This window comes from Ciconia boyciana, chromosome 1 (assembly GCF_034638445.1).
Source record: "Ciconia boyciana chromosome 1, ASM3463844v1, whole genome shotgun sequence".
In the NCBI taxonomy this organism is placed as follows: Eukaryota; Metazoa; Chordata; class Aves; order Ciconiiformes; family Ciconiidae; genus Ciconia; species Ciconia boyciana.
In genome coordinates, this window is record NC_132934.1 from 43538403 (window position 1) to 43553706 (window position 15304).

The following is a 15304-nucleotide window of genomic DNA, read 5'->3' on the forward strand; positions in this document are numbered from 1 at the left end:
GGAACCCGGATCCAGGCTGGAACACGAACCCAGAGCCTCCAAGCCGAGCCGCCAGCATCCCAGGATCTGAACCGTACAAACACTCGTAAAAACCTGGGAACACCATTTGCTGCATGGTCCTCTGCCGTACCTACCTTTCATACTTAGAAATTTGAAAGCAGTGGGAGTTCCAGGAGGAGGATGTCTGAGAGCAGATTTTGGTCCCTGGGCTATTTGTTTTTTGAGCTAAAAAACCTAAAGTGGTTGCAGTAGTATAATATACACATCACTTGTCAAATTTAGATCAAAGCAGCTTTAGTTATATGCGAACAGAAAATGTCTGAACTTGGCAAACTCCTATTTTTCCTCCAGGGATGCTATACATTTGTCAAAAAGCAACTTCACAAGACACACTTTTAGCTGCCACCCACTCCTAAAAATATTGCAGCCTCCTTCCTTTCTTCCTAAAAAAGATAGAACGGGGCTTTTTTCAGCCCCGGCCATCGTCCCCCTGCGCAGAGCAGGGGAGGGTGCTGTCCCATACCAGCCCTTCAGTCGCTACCAGGGGATCTCCCTCCTCTCCTGGCCCAGACAGTGCGAGGAGCAAGCTCACAAGCAGGAGATGCTAACAGAGGCAGGTGTCTCCCCTTTTTTTTTCTTTTTCTCTCTCTTTGGGTTTTTTCGGTCACTTTACAGCATCCTGTGAGCGCTAAACACGCTTAAATATTTTCAGGGCTAGCTAAATTTTTCATTCATGTTGGTGTTTGCCTAAAAATTTGGGGCTTTGCCAGGATACAGATCTAACCAACAGCAATCACTTGTCTGTGGGAATTTTGATTTTTTTTTGCATGTTGAAAAAATTTAAAAATTAAATACAAATAGTTTACTCTGAACTGTAACATTTCAGTTGAGAACTTGGTTATTATTGCATGGGCCAAGTACTTCTTCTGGATTATATCTCCCGATTATATGGCCAAGGATTCCCTCAGTACATTGGTCTTTTTACCAGAAGACATGACGTTCCATGGAAGATGTAATTCATGTACAGAGTTTGTGCAAAAAAAGCAAAATACTCATCTACCAACCCCTTTAGTATAGCCCCAGAAAAAGAAAGAAATCTAGTACCAGAGCTGGGGAAAATTGCTGTAAGTTCAAGTGGTTGTTTTTAATGCTTTTAATATGAAATTCCTCTGCTGTTGTTTTTAAATGTATATAGTCCAATTAGGAAAGTGAGTATAAGAACATGATGTAGCCACAGAATGATAACAATTTAAATGACTAAAAAAAAAAAAGGCAACTGATTTTTCTGGAAGGATTTAAAGCCAAAAACTACAAAATCTAGAGGATTTTTTTTTCTGAAGTGTGGACAAAACAGGAGTGATTATGAAAATGCCAACAAACCTGCTGGTGTTAGTTTATCCTGCCAGAAGCAGAAACATTTCTATACTTCCAGTATTTTATTTTATTTTATTTTATTTTATTTTATTTTATTTTATTCTATTTTATTTTATTCTATTTTATTTTATTTTATTTTTAGGGAACAACTGTACCTCAGGTCATTTCTATGTCAGATTGTACTTCATGTCATTTCTGTACGAGGTGCATTTTTTTCATTGGATACTTCAGGAAAACATTATGAGGAGCCTGAAAATTGATTGTGAGCTCTGGCCAGGATGCAGCCTTACTGAAAGATCATGAGCACTAACTTTCTTTGCCAGTAACTATTAAAATTCGTAAACCAGCATTTTAAAGAGCTTGAGTTGAATGGTAATTACTCTAAATGGCTTTTTAAAGATGGTGACAAAAATAGTTTAGGTATTTTTCCCTAAGCTCATACCATTCTCTGTCTTTAATACAGTAATCATAAAAAATATTGCCAGACCTGCACAGGCGGAGCCTGAGTGCTTGTCCATTTTTCCTAAGTAAGTGTTTCTGTTGTTCTAATAAACATTTCCCTACAATCCTCGCCTCCCTTGGATACATACCTTGTGATATAACCATGCTGACATAATAAGCACAAACAACAGAAATCAAATTCAGAGCTACAAAACTTATTGTACAAGGAAAACAGCTAATGAAATGGTAAGTAGTGTCAAGATACATGCATGGGAAAAATGGCTTAAACCGTGTATTGCTTTGAAATGGCAAGCTTTCCAGTTATTTTTGAATATTCTGCTCAGCATGGGAAACGTAGAGAAGTCCTATTCTGCAGCACTGATTTGCCTCCTGTGTTTGCCATAGCAATGCCAGGGTCCCTGGGAGCAGGGTCCCTGCTGCTACTTACCTCCAGCTTTCAGGGAGCTGCTGCCCTGCTTGGAAGACCTTGAAAGACAAAAAGGGAAAGCAAACAAGTGTGCTTTACCAGGGGTGACCCAAGCGATTAAATAGCCGCCCGCTGGCCGTGTTTGCCAGAATACAAAGGGAAGATTGACAGCCCGTGCTGACATTCAAACCTCATGTCATTGCTGCACGTTGCCAGTGAAATCCTGCCGAGTACACCTTGCTCCGTTAAACTCAGCACACTGAAGGTAATGTCAGCTAACAAGCTGGGGATTAAACCCAGCCTTTTACTTTGGGCAGTAACTAATTAATATTTGGGGACTGAGAGTTTTGGCTTTTAAGTAATTATTACAGCCTCTTTCTGCCTGGGCAGGAGGAGGTGAGAAGTCCTGAGCACCTGAAGCAGGGAAAAGGGGAGTTTTTCCACAGCGGCGTTGTGCCCAAGACCACAGAGCTCAGCTGCTGGCTGCCTTTTCCTGGAGCAGATCTTCATGGGCTCTGGAAGACAGCGGGACAGTGCTCCTGCCTGCTTCATGAACCACCTTCCTTTTCCTGCATATTATTTTCATTTCCACTACTTGCTATTTCCTCTTTTGTTGCTCCCTCTTTGCTCCTTGCTATAAATCAATATGCTGCTTGAAGCTAAATATCAACTGAATTGATGAAGACAGGTTATGTATATCTTCTCAGGACTTTAATACCACAGGAACAAAGGTGGGAGACTTGGGCAGATCAAGCAATATTTTGCACCTGCAGCCCCATGGAAGTGAGTGACTGCTTCAATGGCAGATGCATAGACAGCTTTAGTTTGGATATGGATGGAAAATGGATTGCCTTTTAGGAGACACTGCTACTTTACTCAAATTTGATACACCATAACTGTCTCGAGGATTAGGGCACATCTGGGCAGTGCCACCATCCTGTAACTATCACAGTGTGCATGTGTAGTTTTTACTTAGAAGCTAAAGTTTCTTCTTTTTTTAATTAGCTGCATCTGTCAGGACCTGAGTTGAAGGATCTGCTATAATCAGTTCTTGCTGGAGGAACACAAGAACCCGAGCCCCTTTCCTGCCACTTAGGGCCTTCTCCATCGACTTTGAAAATACATGCTTGCAGCTTCAGGGTTACAGAGCATTCTCATTTATAAGCCTAATTTCCAATCCCTGACTGTGACATTGCTGGGAGAAGATCACTGGGGACGCCGAGGGTGGCAGCATGGGGGATGGGCGCAGGATGCCCTCCGTAGCCTTCCACGCATCGCTGTCTCCGGCAGCAGCTCACACCAACCACGAGAGGTACAGGCAAATCTTTGGAAAAGTACTGCACTGCCTGACTGCTGGGGAAGCTGCTCTTCAACCTACACATCTCTCCTGTTTGTCTTCTGGCAAATGCCTTGTTTCCTCTTCTGCTTCGGGGGGAAACAGGGAGAAGCTGTTTCTCCTATGACCTGACCAAAGAAGCAGAAGGATCTCCTCTGCCCCCTTCCCATCTGGGAGAGCTGAGCCCAATGTGCACCTTGATCAGTGTTTGCTCCCAAAATAATTGACTCATGGACATGCTGGGAAGTGACTGGGAAATCTAAAGATAACCCAGGACACACTCAGCTGGAGGAATGATTGCTCTTTGCTCTCTCTGTGTGTATGTATATACTTTCTGATGGTTTTTTTAATCCTCTGCCCTCGGAGTAAGGGAAAACATGGACTTGGCTCTGCTGCAGGTTTCCATCTTGTGCACATGGAGTCAAGGAAGGGAAACCTCTCCTCCAAGACTCCTCCATGTGACGCTATGCCATAGATCATCGCCGCTTTCTCATTTCCTAAGATCCTCATTCCACCTGTCAACACGCGCAGCCTCTCTCCTAGGCAAATCATCCCCCAGTCCTTTGGTGGTCTTGCAGAGCTCAGAGCCAAATTGCAGTTGTTACTTGAGAGTACACTAGGGTTTTACAAGCCTGCTTACCCTGAGGAGGCATAAACGAATTTATATAGACTTTAATACAGTTAGGCAGTCACTTCTCTGTGGATCAGGCATGGAGAGAACCAAGGAGTCCCTCAGCTTAAAGATCTTAGGGTGGTTTTTTTTAAGGTAGTCACTCTGTAAAACTATTGCATCTTCTCACCTGGAAGAAAAATTTGGTACCTCCTGCTCTGTTTTTCATATCCTCATGAACCTTTAATTGACATCAGGATGTAACAGCCTACAGAGAGACTGATTAAGTGTTCAGAAAAATGAAAACCATAAGTCTAGACTGCAAACTCTTGGATCTGGAAATCAAATGCATGCATGGATGACTCATTCTTATTTTCCTGAAAGAAAACTGTACACTTCCCTTTAACTAAGTTTTATGAGTAAAACCATTCTCACTGTGTGTTCAGCACAGACTATTTGAAAGATCTTGAAATGTGTCATGTATTGGCAATGTATGCTGAGCAATAAAATATGCACAAATTCATAAGCACCATCATCTCAAACTATTTCTGGCCAAATCTCTCTCAGAAATCAATGAAAAACCTTGACAAGGCAAGTTAAATAAGACATAGTGGGTCCTAAAGAAAGAAATACTATTCTCCTTTGGGCGTCTGTATCTTTTTGGCCTAGCTTAAAATCAGCCGGTGAGGTGTTCATGCTGTATGTGACTTTGGATAGGCTATAGGTAGACATATACAATAGCTCACACCTCAAAGCAACAACCAAAATAACTTTTGTATTTATGAAAGGACCTCTGAACAATTTTTTAGATACACAAGGCTTTTTTTTTTTTTTTCAATCATAGTAACCTGTTTTTCATGTGTTAGAGTGTTTGGACAGCAAGGGGAATATTTCATTATGTCCCTTTTCAAGAACCATAAATTGCATAGCCTGTCTGCCAAGTATAAGATGCAAGTACTGTGAATTTATTGTCCATTTTCTGGCTCTCGCACCCATCTGTCATGTGAGCATGGGTAAGTCCTTTCACTTTGTGCCTCTCCTCGTCTCCTGTACAACCCATTTGGACAGCAAGCTTTGCAAGGCAGCGTATCCTACTTACAATGTGTCCATTCCAGATCCCCATGTTAGCTGGAGGTTAATGGACATGACATAAATTATGTAAACAAATAAAACATTGCAATAATACACTTATGTGTTATTTCATCCCACTCCAAACAATCCCATAGCTTGGCCTGCAGATATTAATTTTTCACTGGTGATAAAAAAAGTAATTCGGAGATATGTACCTATATAAGCAATTTACCTCCACCATTATAGAAGGCTACTTTCTTGGTATAGGTTTCCATCCTTTCTTGCCTACCGTGCTTATGTCTGCTGTTCTGGAAGGTGCCTGCCCCTGCTCTCGTGTCTTTTTCACAATCAGTCACAGCTTGATGCTACTGCAGGCTTCTTGTCAGTCAAATTATACCACCACATATATCCCCGGTTTTTTTCTTCCATGGATGATTTAGATAATAAATACTTGTTGCCTCCTGACCTTGATGCTTCTTCCATTATGTTGGGAAGATAATGGGATGATGTCCAGTCTCTATTAAGGCACAGATTGTAACTGGTAACATATCCATGGGTAATGCCTTAAAGAATATAATCCAGTAGCAGGGAAGCCTTTGATTACCAGAACAGAGGCCATGATTTAGGCTCTATATTGAATAAAGGAGGACAAAGTGCAGATCACTATGTTAGTGATCAGCATATGATGGTCTTTATAGCTGGGTAAAAGACTGGTGCACATTGAATTGGTCAGCATTCAAGAAGCTCAAGTTTTGGCAGCAAACCTGTAGGAAATAACATCAGCATGGCAGTGATCAGGCTTACTTCTACTTGGCGTGTCCAAAATGTTCTCATTAATTGAAGACAGAAATGGATGAATCTTGCTATGATAGGTAAATGGGCATCCAAAACCAACAAGTTGTCCAAAAACTTGAGACTGAGACTTATTTTAACAATCTTAAGCTTTATGCTTTTGAAAGAAGGGGAAAATTCTTAAACATGCTTTCCTCTTCCCAGAAGAGACTGCTCTGTTTTGTCTGGATTCACCCTAACGTGATTATTTTTCATCTTGATATTGCTTTCAGCAGGAGGCTGGAAAGGCAGCACTGTTCTCCATGGGATGCAGAGGAGATGGGAACTGAAGGCCACTATGTGCTTCAGGCTCTCTCACGTGGTTTGTCTCATAGTCTCGCAGCACCCCCCAGACTGGATGTGAGACTTCAAATGGTGCTACGCATCTGAAAGTAGAAAGGCTTGGGAATAGCTGATATAGGCAAGGGATAATATGGCAGAAGCTGTTTTGGGGTGGTGGTCAGTATAACAGAGCTGAGCTGCAGGTCATGCCCGCCTGCTCTGCCACCTTTCAGTAGTGCAGGTAACTGCATGCTCCTCCTGTTCTGTTCAGTGCTTTGAGACAAAACAGGTCTTTCTGCTGCTGTTGCCACTGCTTGAAGGGGCAGATGAGAGGTTTGGAGCTATGCCTGTGGGAAGCTACTCCAGCAGTTCTGGCCTCTTCAGCTCCACACTCACTGGGCAGATGAGTTTACCTTGAGGAACACGTGGGACCTGAAGGCACATCTGGAGGTGGAAGAGCTTCCCTAGAACAACTTTCTACATTTAGTCTCAAAGGAAGAACTTGAGCCATCTCAGAACATTTCTGTTTAGTTCTACAGGGGTTTTTGGAGAGAGTAATAATTGTAATGAACACTACCAAATAGACATTTTCCCTCTCCCTTCTTAGATGTAGGGCAAGCAGTGAGAAAGTGGCAATTGCTCTTTCTTTGGATTGATGCTAACATCTTCCTCCAACCTTTCCAGTTTATTACAATTTGTATCTTCTTTTTATTGGTCCATCAGTTTGACACGATGACTGGAAATGAATAACCATTTTCCTGCTTTGCATTACCATTGCATCCTCAGCTTTAAGAGGATTCTCTCCCTTTCATGTTTAGATCTGGTATTACATTTTCTGCTTTATTCATCCTTAAGACCAGAAGCCTTTTCCCCCCACTTTTTAATTTACTTAGGAAAACCACATTAATTAAACAGTTACATTTGGTTGGTTGAAGGTTATGCATATTATTTATTTAGCTGGAGGTTTATCTGGCTGTCAGAATAACTCACTGGAGAGATCACAATTCGATAACAATACTGGTCAACCAATGTGACCTTCAACAGGACCACCTGTGGTGGACCTTATGAGCCAGCCTGTAGCTCTTATCCCTGCCTTTTCTGGCATGATTTTATATGCTACTGCACCTCAGGCACACAGTATGTAGCTTCTGTCAAGCCTTCAAGAGACCAGCAGTGTGATTCAGAAAGTGCTGATAAACATAGAAGATATGACTCAGAGATGCCCATGTTACCTCTTCTTCTAAGGTTTCCAGGGCTATAAACAAGGGATGACTGGAACAACCAGACAATCAATTTATGGAACACTGAAAAGGTCAAGATATTGTAATATGCTGTGTTGCACTGAATATATGGGATATTAAAATTCAGATGCTTCATTCCTAGGAAAATAATTGCAGTGGCACAAATACAGAAGCACAGATTCTTGCGTGATCCTCTTTGGAGGTTGTATTAAGGTTTAGTTGTTCCGCATGAGCAGAAGAACTTAACCTGGTAACAGTTTGGGATGGAAATCTTCCTTCCTTACTTCTTTCTCATATATGAAATGATGAGGAAACATTAAGAGTCAGATCAACCTCTGCTAATATTTTAATCTCAGCTGCAGATGTGACAATTTCAGGAGCCTCTGTTAGGATCTTTTTACATCTTATTTTCTTTCTTTCCTTTCTGATCCTTAGTTTGCACTTTACATTTCACTTGTTTTACTGGGGTGAGGAATTCTGCCATTGACTATTGGCTTTATTTTGACAAGTCTTCTTCGTTAAGTCGGTATACAGACCCCCAGAAATTTAGCTAGGAGCCATTTTGGTACAAGAGAAAGACCAGGTTTCTGGTCTGTATTCTCCTATATATCTTATAGGCTTTTGGTAAAAAATCCTTCCTTACAGGTTGTGATTTCTAAATCTCTGGTCATTGTTGCATCTTTAAGTGACTCTAAGTGATGTCCATTGTTTTTGAAATCCATGCCCAAATCTGGACCCACTATTACAGCTGAGGCTGCAGCAGGAACACATGGAACAGAAAGACTATTATACGTATCTTACAGAAAATACTCCTATCTGTACACCTCTCTCAGTGTTTGCTCATACTAAACACTAAAGACCACAAATTTCTACATGCGGCAGAACTCGACCATTTAGAAGGGCAATAAATTTGCTAGCTATTCTAGAGAGAGAATCCAGACATAACTGCAGGAGAAATGAGGAAGATGATGCCTGCCATTTGTCTTCAGCTACAGGAATAAATAAGCCCTGCCCCAAATTAAAGCAGAAATTGCTGTCCTCTTTTGTTGTAACTACAAATAAACACAGTTGAAAGAGGCGGGTGAAGTGAGAAGAAGGCTTTGATCCCCAATAAGCAGGGAAAGTTGAAACAGCAAGGGCTTAAAATAATGTAGAGTCACACTGCTAACAAATTGTCCACTTTCCGAATTTAATGCAGAAGCTATCTTAATGATTGATAATATGGCCATCTATACCAAAGGAGATTTCCTCCAGGTATAGCCTGCTAGAAGTCACTCTTGGAAAGCATTTTGCTCTTCACCAGCACCCAGAACCTCGTTAGCTGCCGTACGAGTAATCCTTAGCGTCTCTTGCTGCTACCGCTACTTCAATTCCCATCTCATTGTTTGGGTGGCAGAAATCTCACCCTGAATGCCCAAGGTCTGGACCAAAGCCCATATCTTCTTGTTTATTCCTGTTTCATGAGTACATGTTTCATGTTTATTTGCTGTGAATTATCACCACTGACAGTAGGTAGCTTTGCCTCTATCCAGGACTGGGCTTTTGAAATAGGGTAAAGCGCTTCTTATAGCTTGAGTGAGTGCCAGACAAATACCAGGTCTTGTATACCACAAGATGAATGCTTGCTGGAATTATAGGGTACCCCATAATACTCCTCTATTTGTGGTCACATTTCAAGAGATGTTAAAATATCTAAAAAGGTGATTTTACGCATCCTACGGTTGGGGCAATAGACCTGTAAGATGCTCAGAAACTTCTGACAGAATGTTAGAGTTAAAAATACAAAAAATCAGAAGAGATCCAAGTAATCTGAGAACCAAAGAACTAAGGGATTAATAAAGGAAGTAAACCCATGTCCCTGTCTCCCCAGGAAGTTTTCTGACATCCATGGCAGACTGATGAATTTGACAGAAACGTATTTATGTCTGCCAGGCAGATCCAGTTATAGGAAAAAATTCTGTTTGCCCATGAAAACTTCGTTTTCAGTAAGAAAGCTACAGAAGCTCATTTATAATGTATATAAGCTCTTCTATAAACATTACAAAATCACCTTCAGGGTACTTTTCCTCTGTGTTACAGGAAGCATATATTTTATAATGCTTTCTTATTGCCATATTTGTGATATAACTGTTTTGCAGTGTTATTTAAACGTAAATAATTTGTTTTCTTCTGGTTTATGTTTAGAAGTTTTGGGACTGGGTTTTTTTGGCATTTGGAAGCAAGTCAACTAGAGAGCATTTTCTGTGCCATTTGAGCTTGAAAATAACAGCATGGAGTCAGAGAGGGCCATTCAGCAGCCAATTTGTATCCCCAGTTGGGTATCCCTTCAGTTGAATGCAGCTGGTATAAAACATACAGGGTCTGGGGCTAACAGAAACAGCAAAAATTAAGGAAGTGAATTTTCTAGAAATGCTTGAACTATAAAAACAGTTGAGCATGCTGTTGAAGAAGCTGTGAATTTGGCCCAGGGGACTGGAGAGCTTTTCCCTTCTTCAGAGTCAGATTGCAATTGCTGATATAAGAGGAATTGGATGTTTCACCCACTTTGTCCTGTTAAAAGACTGTTTTTAGACACTTCTAATATTGCCCATTTCTGACCATTTACATTGTTTTGCAGCCAAGGTATGATAAAAACAAAATAGTTAAAAAATTCAACTATATGTGAAAATGAGACTCAGAAAAAAAGATGCAGCTTTACCAGTATTGAAGTTTGTTGTGCTTTTTCCTTTGAATAACTCCAGCTTTAGAGCAGGTATTTGAAAATTAGTAGTGAAGTAATCAGAGACACGTCCCTCACCATTTTATAGAAACCTCTCCACTTTGGGTCATTTTATAAGTCCCAGCTGCTCAGTAAAGTGCCTTCTCTGTTAACAGCTAAGAGTGAGGGCACTGAAGACTCCGTCTTCACTGAGAAAACCCATTTCCAAATTTGCTCAAGCTTGTGATCTTGAAAAATCACATTTGCACAGATGCTGTGGGGATACCTGTCATTTTAGCAGCTCTGCTTTCTGGGTCTTCACTGCGTGCTCCTGAGCACCTCGCACCTCCGCAGGCTGGCAGCCAGGTCGTGCCTTCCCCACCAGGGAAGAGGGCACGATGATCCCGGCTACACAGGGCTCCGAGTGCAAGGTCAGCCTTTCGCTGTGGCTCTGCTCCAAGGTGGCGTCAGTGTTGGAAATTAAGGAGGGAACCTTCCTCTCCTGCATTCTCTGTAACTCCCTACCTGCTACTTATTGGTGAAGTTTTACAGCCTACACTAATAAGGGGCATAGAAATGAAAAATTTTGCCTATAGACCATGATATACACAGTATAAGACCATATAATGAGTAGTTAGGATAAAACACATAATTGAGGAGATGCTCATTAAGTGAGCATCATACAACAAGTACACCGAAACTTATGAGCTTATTTAAGAGTATGCCTAGGCATAAGCGGCCAGATTAAGATGGGCAGGCAATTTAAATTGTACCATTTCCTAATTCTGGAGTGCATGACTTTGTATTCTTCTTTTAACATAGATGCATGTGTATGCGTGTGTGTACAGGTAAACAGGCGATCAATATACATGATTTGCTTCCAGTGAGGATTACAGCCTTTTTGGCATCATTCCTTGAGCCTTAAGGAAAGAGCAATGGGTCTTGCAGACATCTTGGAGAAGACAAGGTGATAAGACATCCTAATATGGCCAGGAGATCCCCAGAATACAGAAGCTGTACCAATACGCTAACAGAAATCTGGAAACTATTGCAACTATTTTTTTTTTCCAATGAGAAACACAACTCCTACTTCCCTTCCACAACACCCATTCTTGTGAATTTGTCCATTCCTGGTGTCACAACAAAAGAGTGGAAGTAATTCATCAGGTCACATCTCCTCCTGGGAGATGTCCCTGCCACCTGAAAGCAGGAGTGCTTCGTGTTCAAGTTACGTGTCCTTAAAGTACAAGTTCATACGTGTCCTTAATGTACAAGTTCATACGTGTCCTTGTAGATACCATGGCCGTACTAGTGCATGGTGTCTCCAGTATCACCCTGAAGAATGGGCTGTACTTTAATTTGGGAAATACAGCCACTAACCAGTGATATCTGTAATATCAATAGTGTTTCAGAAAACTACAACAAGCCCCATTTACTCACTTATGGAAAAAAAAATGCATAAAAATCTCCTAAAAGAGCCAGTGATGCAGAAAGCAGGAGTCTGTCAACGTCTGGAAAGGGGGCAGTGCTTACCAGGTGGCTGCACTTGAATGAAAGAGGGGTAAGACAATCCAAACAACAAACAGATGATCTGAAATGGCTTATCAAGAAACCAGAGCAACCTCTCGTTTTCATTCTCCTGCTGGAGACTGGAATTTCCTATTCTTGAGAAAGATTCCTCCTTTTTTTTTTCTTTCTTTTTTTAAGAGTTTGGGCTTTTCTCTGAAGTTCGTTCAGGGTGTTACCTGGGTGTTACAAATGGAGTACCAGGGTGTTACAAATGGAGTTCGTGAGACAACATTACCTCTCCTGAGCATGTTGTGCCCATGGTTTTGCAATGCATGTGCAGCTTCACCCAGGCTTTCTCCTCCTGCTGTACACACCGTCCCATGGGGCTGCAGCCTGGAGCTCAGACCGGTGGCTTTGGAGCTCAGTGGCCCTCTGCCCCACCAGCACCTGCTGTCCACCTGTTCTGCAGCTTCCACCAGTGCTGTCCTTCTCCTGGTGAGGCAGGGAGGGACCGGGACATTGGGAGCATGGCCTCACACTGGGCTCAGCAGGGCGATGAACTGGAAAACGCAAGGGAACCTTCCAGCTGACAGTGGCAGGAGAAGGAGTGCTGCCACGGTGTCTGAGGAAAGGTGGGCAGGCAGGAAAGGGTCTTACCAATAGCCACAGCGGGCATCTGAGGGAATATAAAATTAAAGTGCAAAGGCGCCGATAGACTTCTGGTATTTGTAGATCTGGAAGGAGGTGCGTAAATGTCAGTTACTCGTCCGGTCCTCATGCCTGAGTGTCTGCAGAATGAAGCCACAGAGCTCCCCTCAAGGTTCACCTGTAAGATGTGAAATTCCTGAACTTTACTAGATTACTCTCATTTAAATACTTTTTCAGATATTAAAGGTTCAGTTGTAATTTTCCATTTGGACATGCAAATGTATGATGTGTGTGACATCAGATTACAGCACTTTCCACGCTGAGTAAAAAAGGTTTTTGCATTTTATTTTATACCAGAAAATACAGAGAATATGCAGCATGGCTGAGTTAACATTTTGAGACAAACATTAGTGTTTGGAGTTTTCAAACTTTTTAATGTTGCTGTAACAATAAACTTTTGCTTTTAATACAGCATACTTTGGGGATGAAGCAGCCCACTCTTTTGCTATCATTCCACTCCAGAGCCTCATAAACAGGTTTTTGTCTGAGATGGGGATTTAGCATACAAAAGGTGCTAATGTATTTGACTAGCAACATTGTATAAATCTTTATGGTTGGTAGGAGACTCCTTTAGTCTTTGTGGCGAGGTCCCATGTCGTATGGTGATGTAATTTTGAAAGAACTGAGAGTCCACAGTCCATAGGGATAATATACTAGTTTGCCTTTGTAAGCTTGTCATTATTTGGTCATTCCACTTACATCCACATATCTTAGCTAAGATAACTGATCCCATTTAAATACACAAGACAAGATACTGCAATTTCAAATTACTGTATTGCTGCAGTTATCCTAAATAGAACTGAAATAAATTTACGTTTAATCTCATGTAAATTACATCAACACACTTGTTTATATCTCATGTAGAAAATAATTACAATGTAACTAATGTGGGAGTTTTTCTTTTCAAAATTTTGCAAATTAATTCACAGACACCTTGAGAATATTTAAAATAAAACTTCTCATATACTTTGTTAAATAAGGAACCATGAAGTTTTATATATTAAAGGTATAACTATGCAGTTTATTCTAAAGCTGTCTGTGAATCACCTTTTTATTCTTCACCATGCTTTGTTAGTCATGTGTTTTGCAATAAAAGGAAAAATAGACAATTAATTAGATATTTTCTCTGCAAAACTGTGAAATTCATTGCAGAAAATCCTTGCTAATGTGTAAACTGTTTCAAGATACTTTCTCTGCTCTGGAATATCCCTTCCTAGAGGACTAGAGGACTAGTTACCGTTTCACCATCAGACACAGGCTCCTAAAACTGCTTGAAGGGTAAGACAGAGTGGTTGAGCCTAAGAAACAGTAAAATATGCTATCCATTTGCAAAACTTTCTTTGGAAAAACAGCAATCACAGATTAGTTGTCAGCAAAAAGGAGGTGGGAGCCTTGTGCACGCTGTTTTGGTATGGGGGCTCAGCGCGCTGCACTGACAGAGGGCCTGAGCAGATGCGGCTGGACCACCAGGTCTGATCTTTGTATTGACGTAACAAAATTACTCCACACCATGGTGAAAAATGTTATGCAAACAAAACCGTAGTTCTGTCAATATGAACTGCGTCTACATTAGAGGCCTCTGCTGGCACATCTCTGCCGGACAAAAATTACACCTCTAACCCAATTAACCTTTCCGGGAGAAGTCTTGCAGCATAGAGACGGCCCGGATAACTCACTGCTCTGTGCCTTCCACACACGGAAAGAAATAACCTTGAAGGTACCCACTCCAGGGACTGTCTTTTAGAAAAGATATCTGTCATCTGGGATCTTCTCTCACTGACCTATCGCTTCGTTATTCTAATTTTAAGATATTCAGCCTCCCTCTTGTCCCTCACCTTTAAGAAAAGGCAGCCTCAGATGTCCCATTATGTTTTATTGTGCTTTGTAAACTATGGTCAAAATCCATCCTGTTTTATTCTGGCAGGAATATTGCAAGTTATGGTGGTATTTGGAAAACTGGACTCCTGGACAACATGGATATCAATTCTTGCCTTTTGGTCAGCCCTTTTAAATAGCCTTTCTCATTTCTTAACACTAAGCTCTCGCTAGGCTGCTAGCCGCTGTATTTTTTATGTCTCTCATCTTCTTAAATAGAAATGGCTAGCTGAAATGCCAGGAATTATTTGGAATGGGGAAATACCACACAGCTCAGTAGGAGAGGTTTTTTGTTTCTTTTGTTTGTTTTTTTTTCCTCCTGCATCCAAACATGGCTGTGCTAGCTAATTCCCTCACCTCAAACCCCACGAACAATTTAGGATCTGCTGGAAAGTACGGTTTTGGCTGCAGCTACGCCAACCAGCAGTGCTGCATATTTGTGCAGAATAAAGAGCTGTGAGGCCTAACTGGCTGATAGTCTGGAAGAGGAAGGTTTTTCAAAGACCCACAGGTGTCACGGGGACCACTAACTGTAAAACATCTTCCCTAAACTTACCACTTGCAAAGTGTTCTTCCTCCTCTAGCTCTTCCAGGAAGAACAGAGAGAAGAAATTCACATTTTTACTCCAGGGGAGGTATCCAGAAGCTTTTGGTCTTGGATCTTACTCACTGGTCTTTTTCTTCTCTCCCTCCCTCCCACTCTTGCCTTCCTTTCTCCTGCAATAGCATAGGGCTCCTTCTCTTCATAGGTGTTTAAGGCAATCATCTGAAGATTTTTTTCTCCACATTTCCCCTTCCTGGGAGCTGGAGCATACAGGGTGTTAGTCTGCAACAACAGAGCAAAGACAGGGTTCCCCTGTGCTCTGCAGGCAGACATTTTTCAGAGCTGGAATAAGTTAGA

The 15304-nt window shown here is 41.5% G+C and overlaps 1 long non-coding RNA gene across 1 annotated transcript; it reads right to left on the reverse strand.

The window, feature by feature from the left end:
- Nucleotides 1-12041: 12041 nt before the first annotated feature.
- On the reverse strand, nt 12042-15035 carry LOC140652846 (uncharacterized). The gene is made up of 3 exons (XR_012042961.1): nt 14960-15035; nt 12478-12664; nt 12042-12380 (listed from the first exon to the last, which is right to left on the reverse strand). It is a non-coding gene; the product is annotated as an uncharacterized lncRNA (long non-coding RNA).
- Nucleotides 15036-15304: the final 269 nt, after the last annotated feature.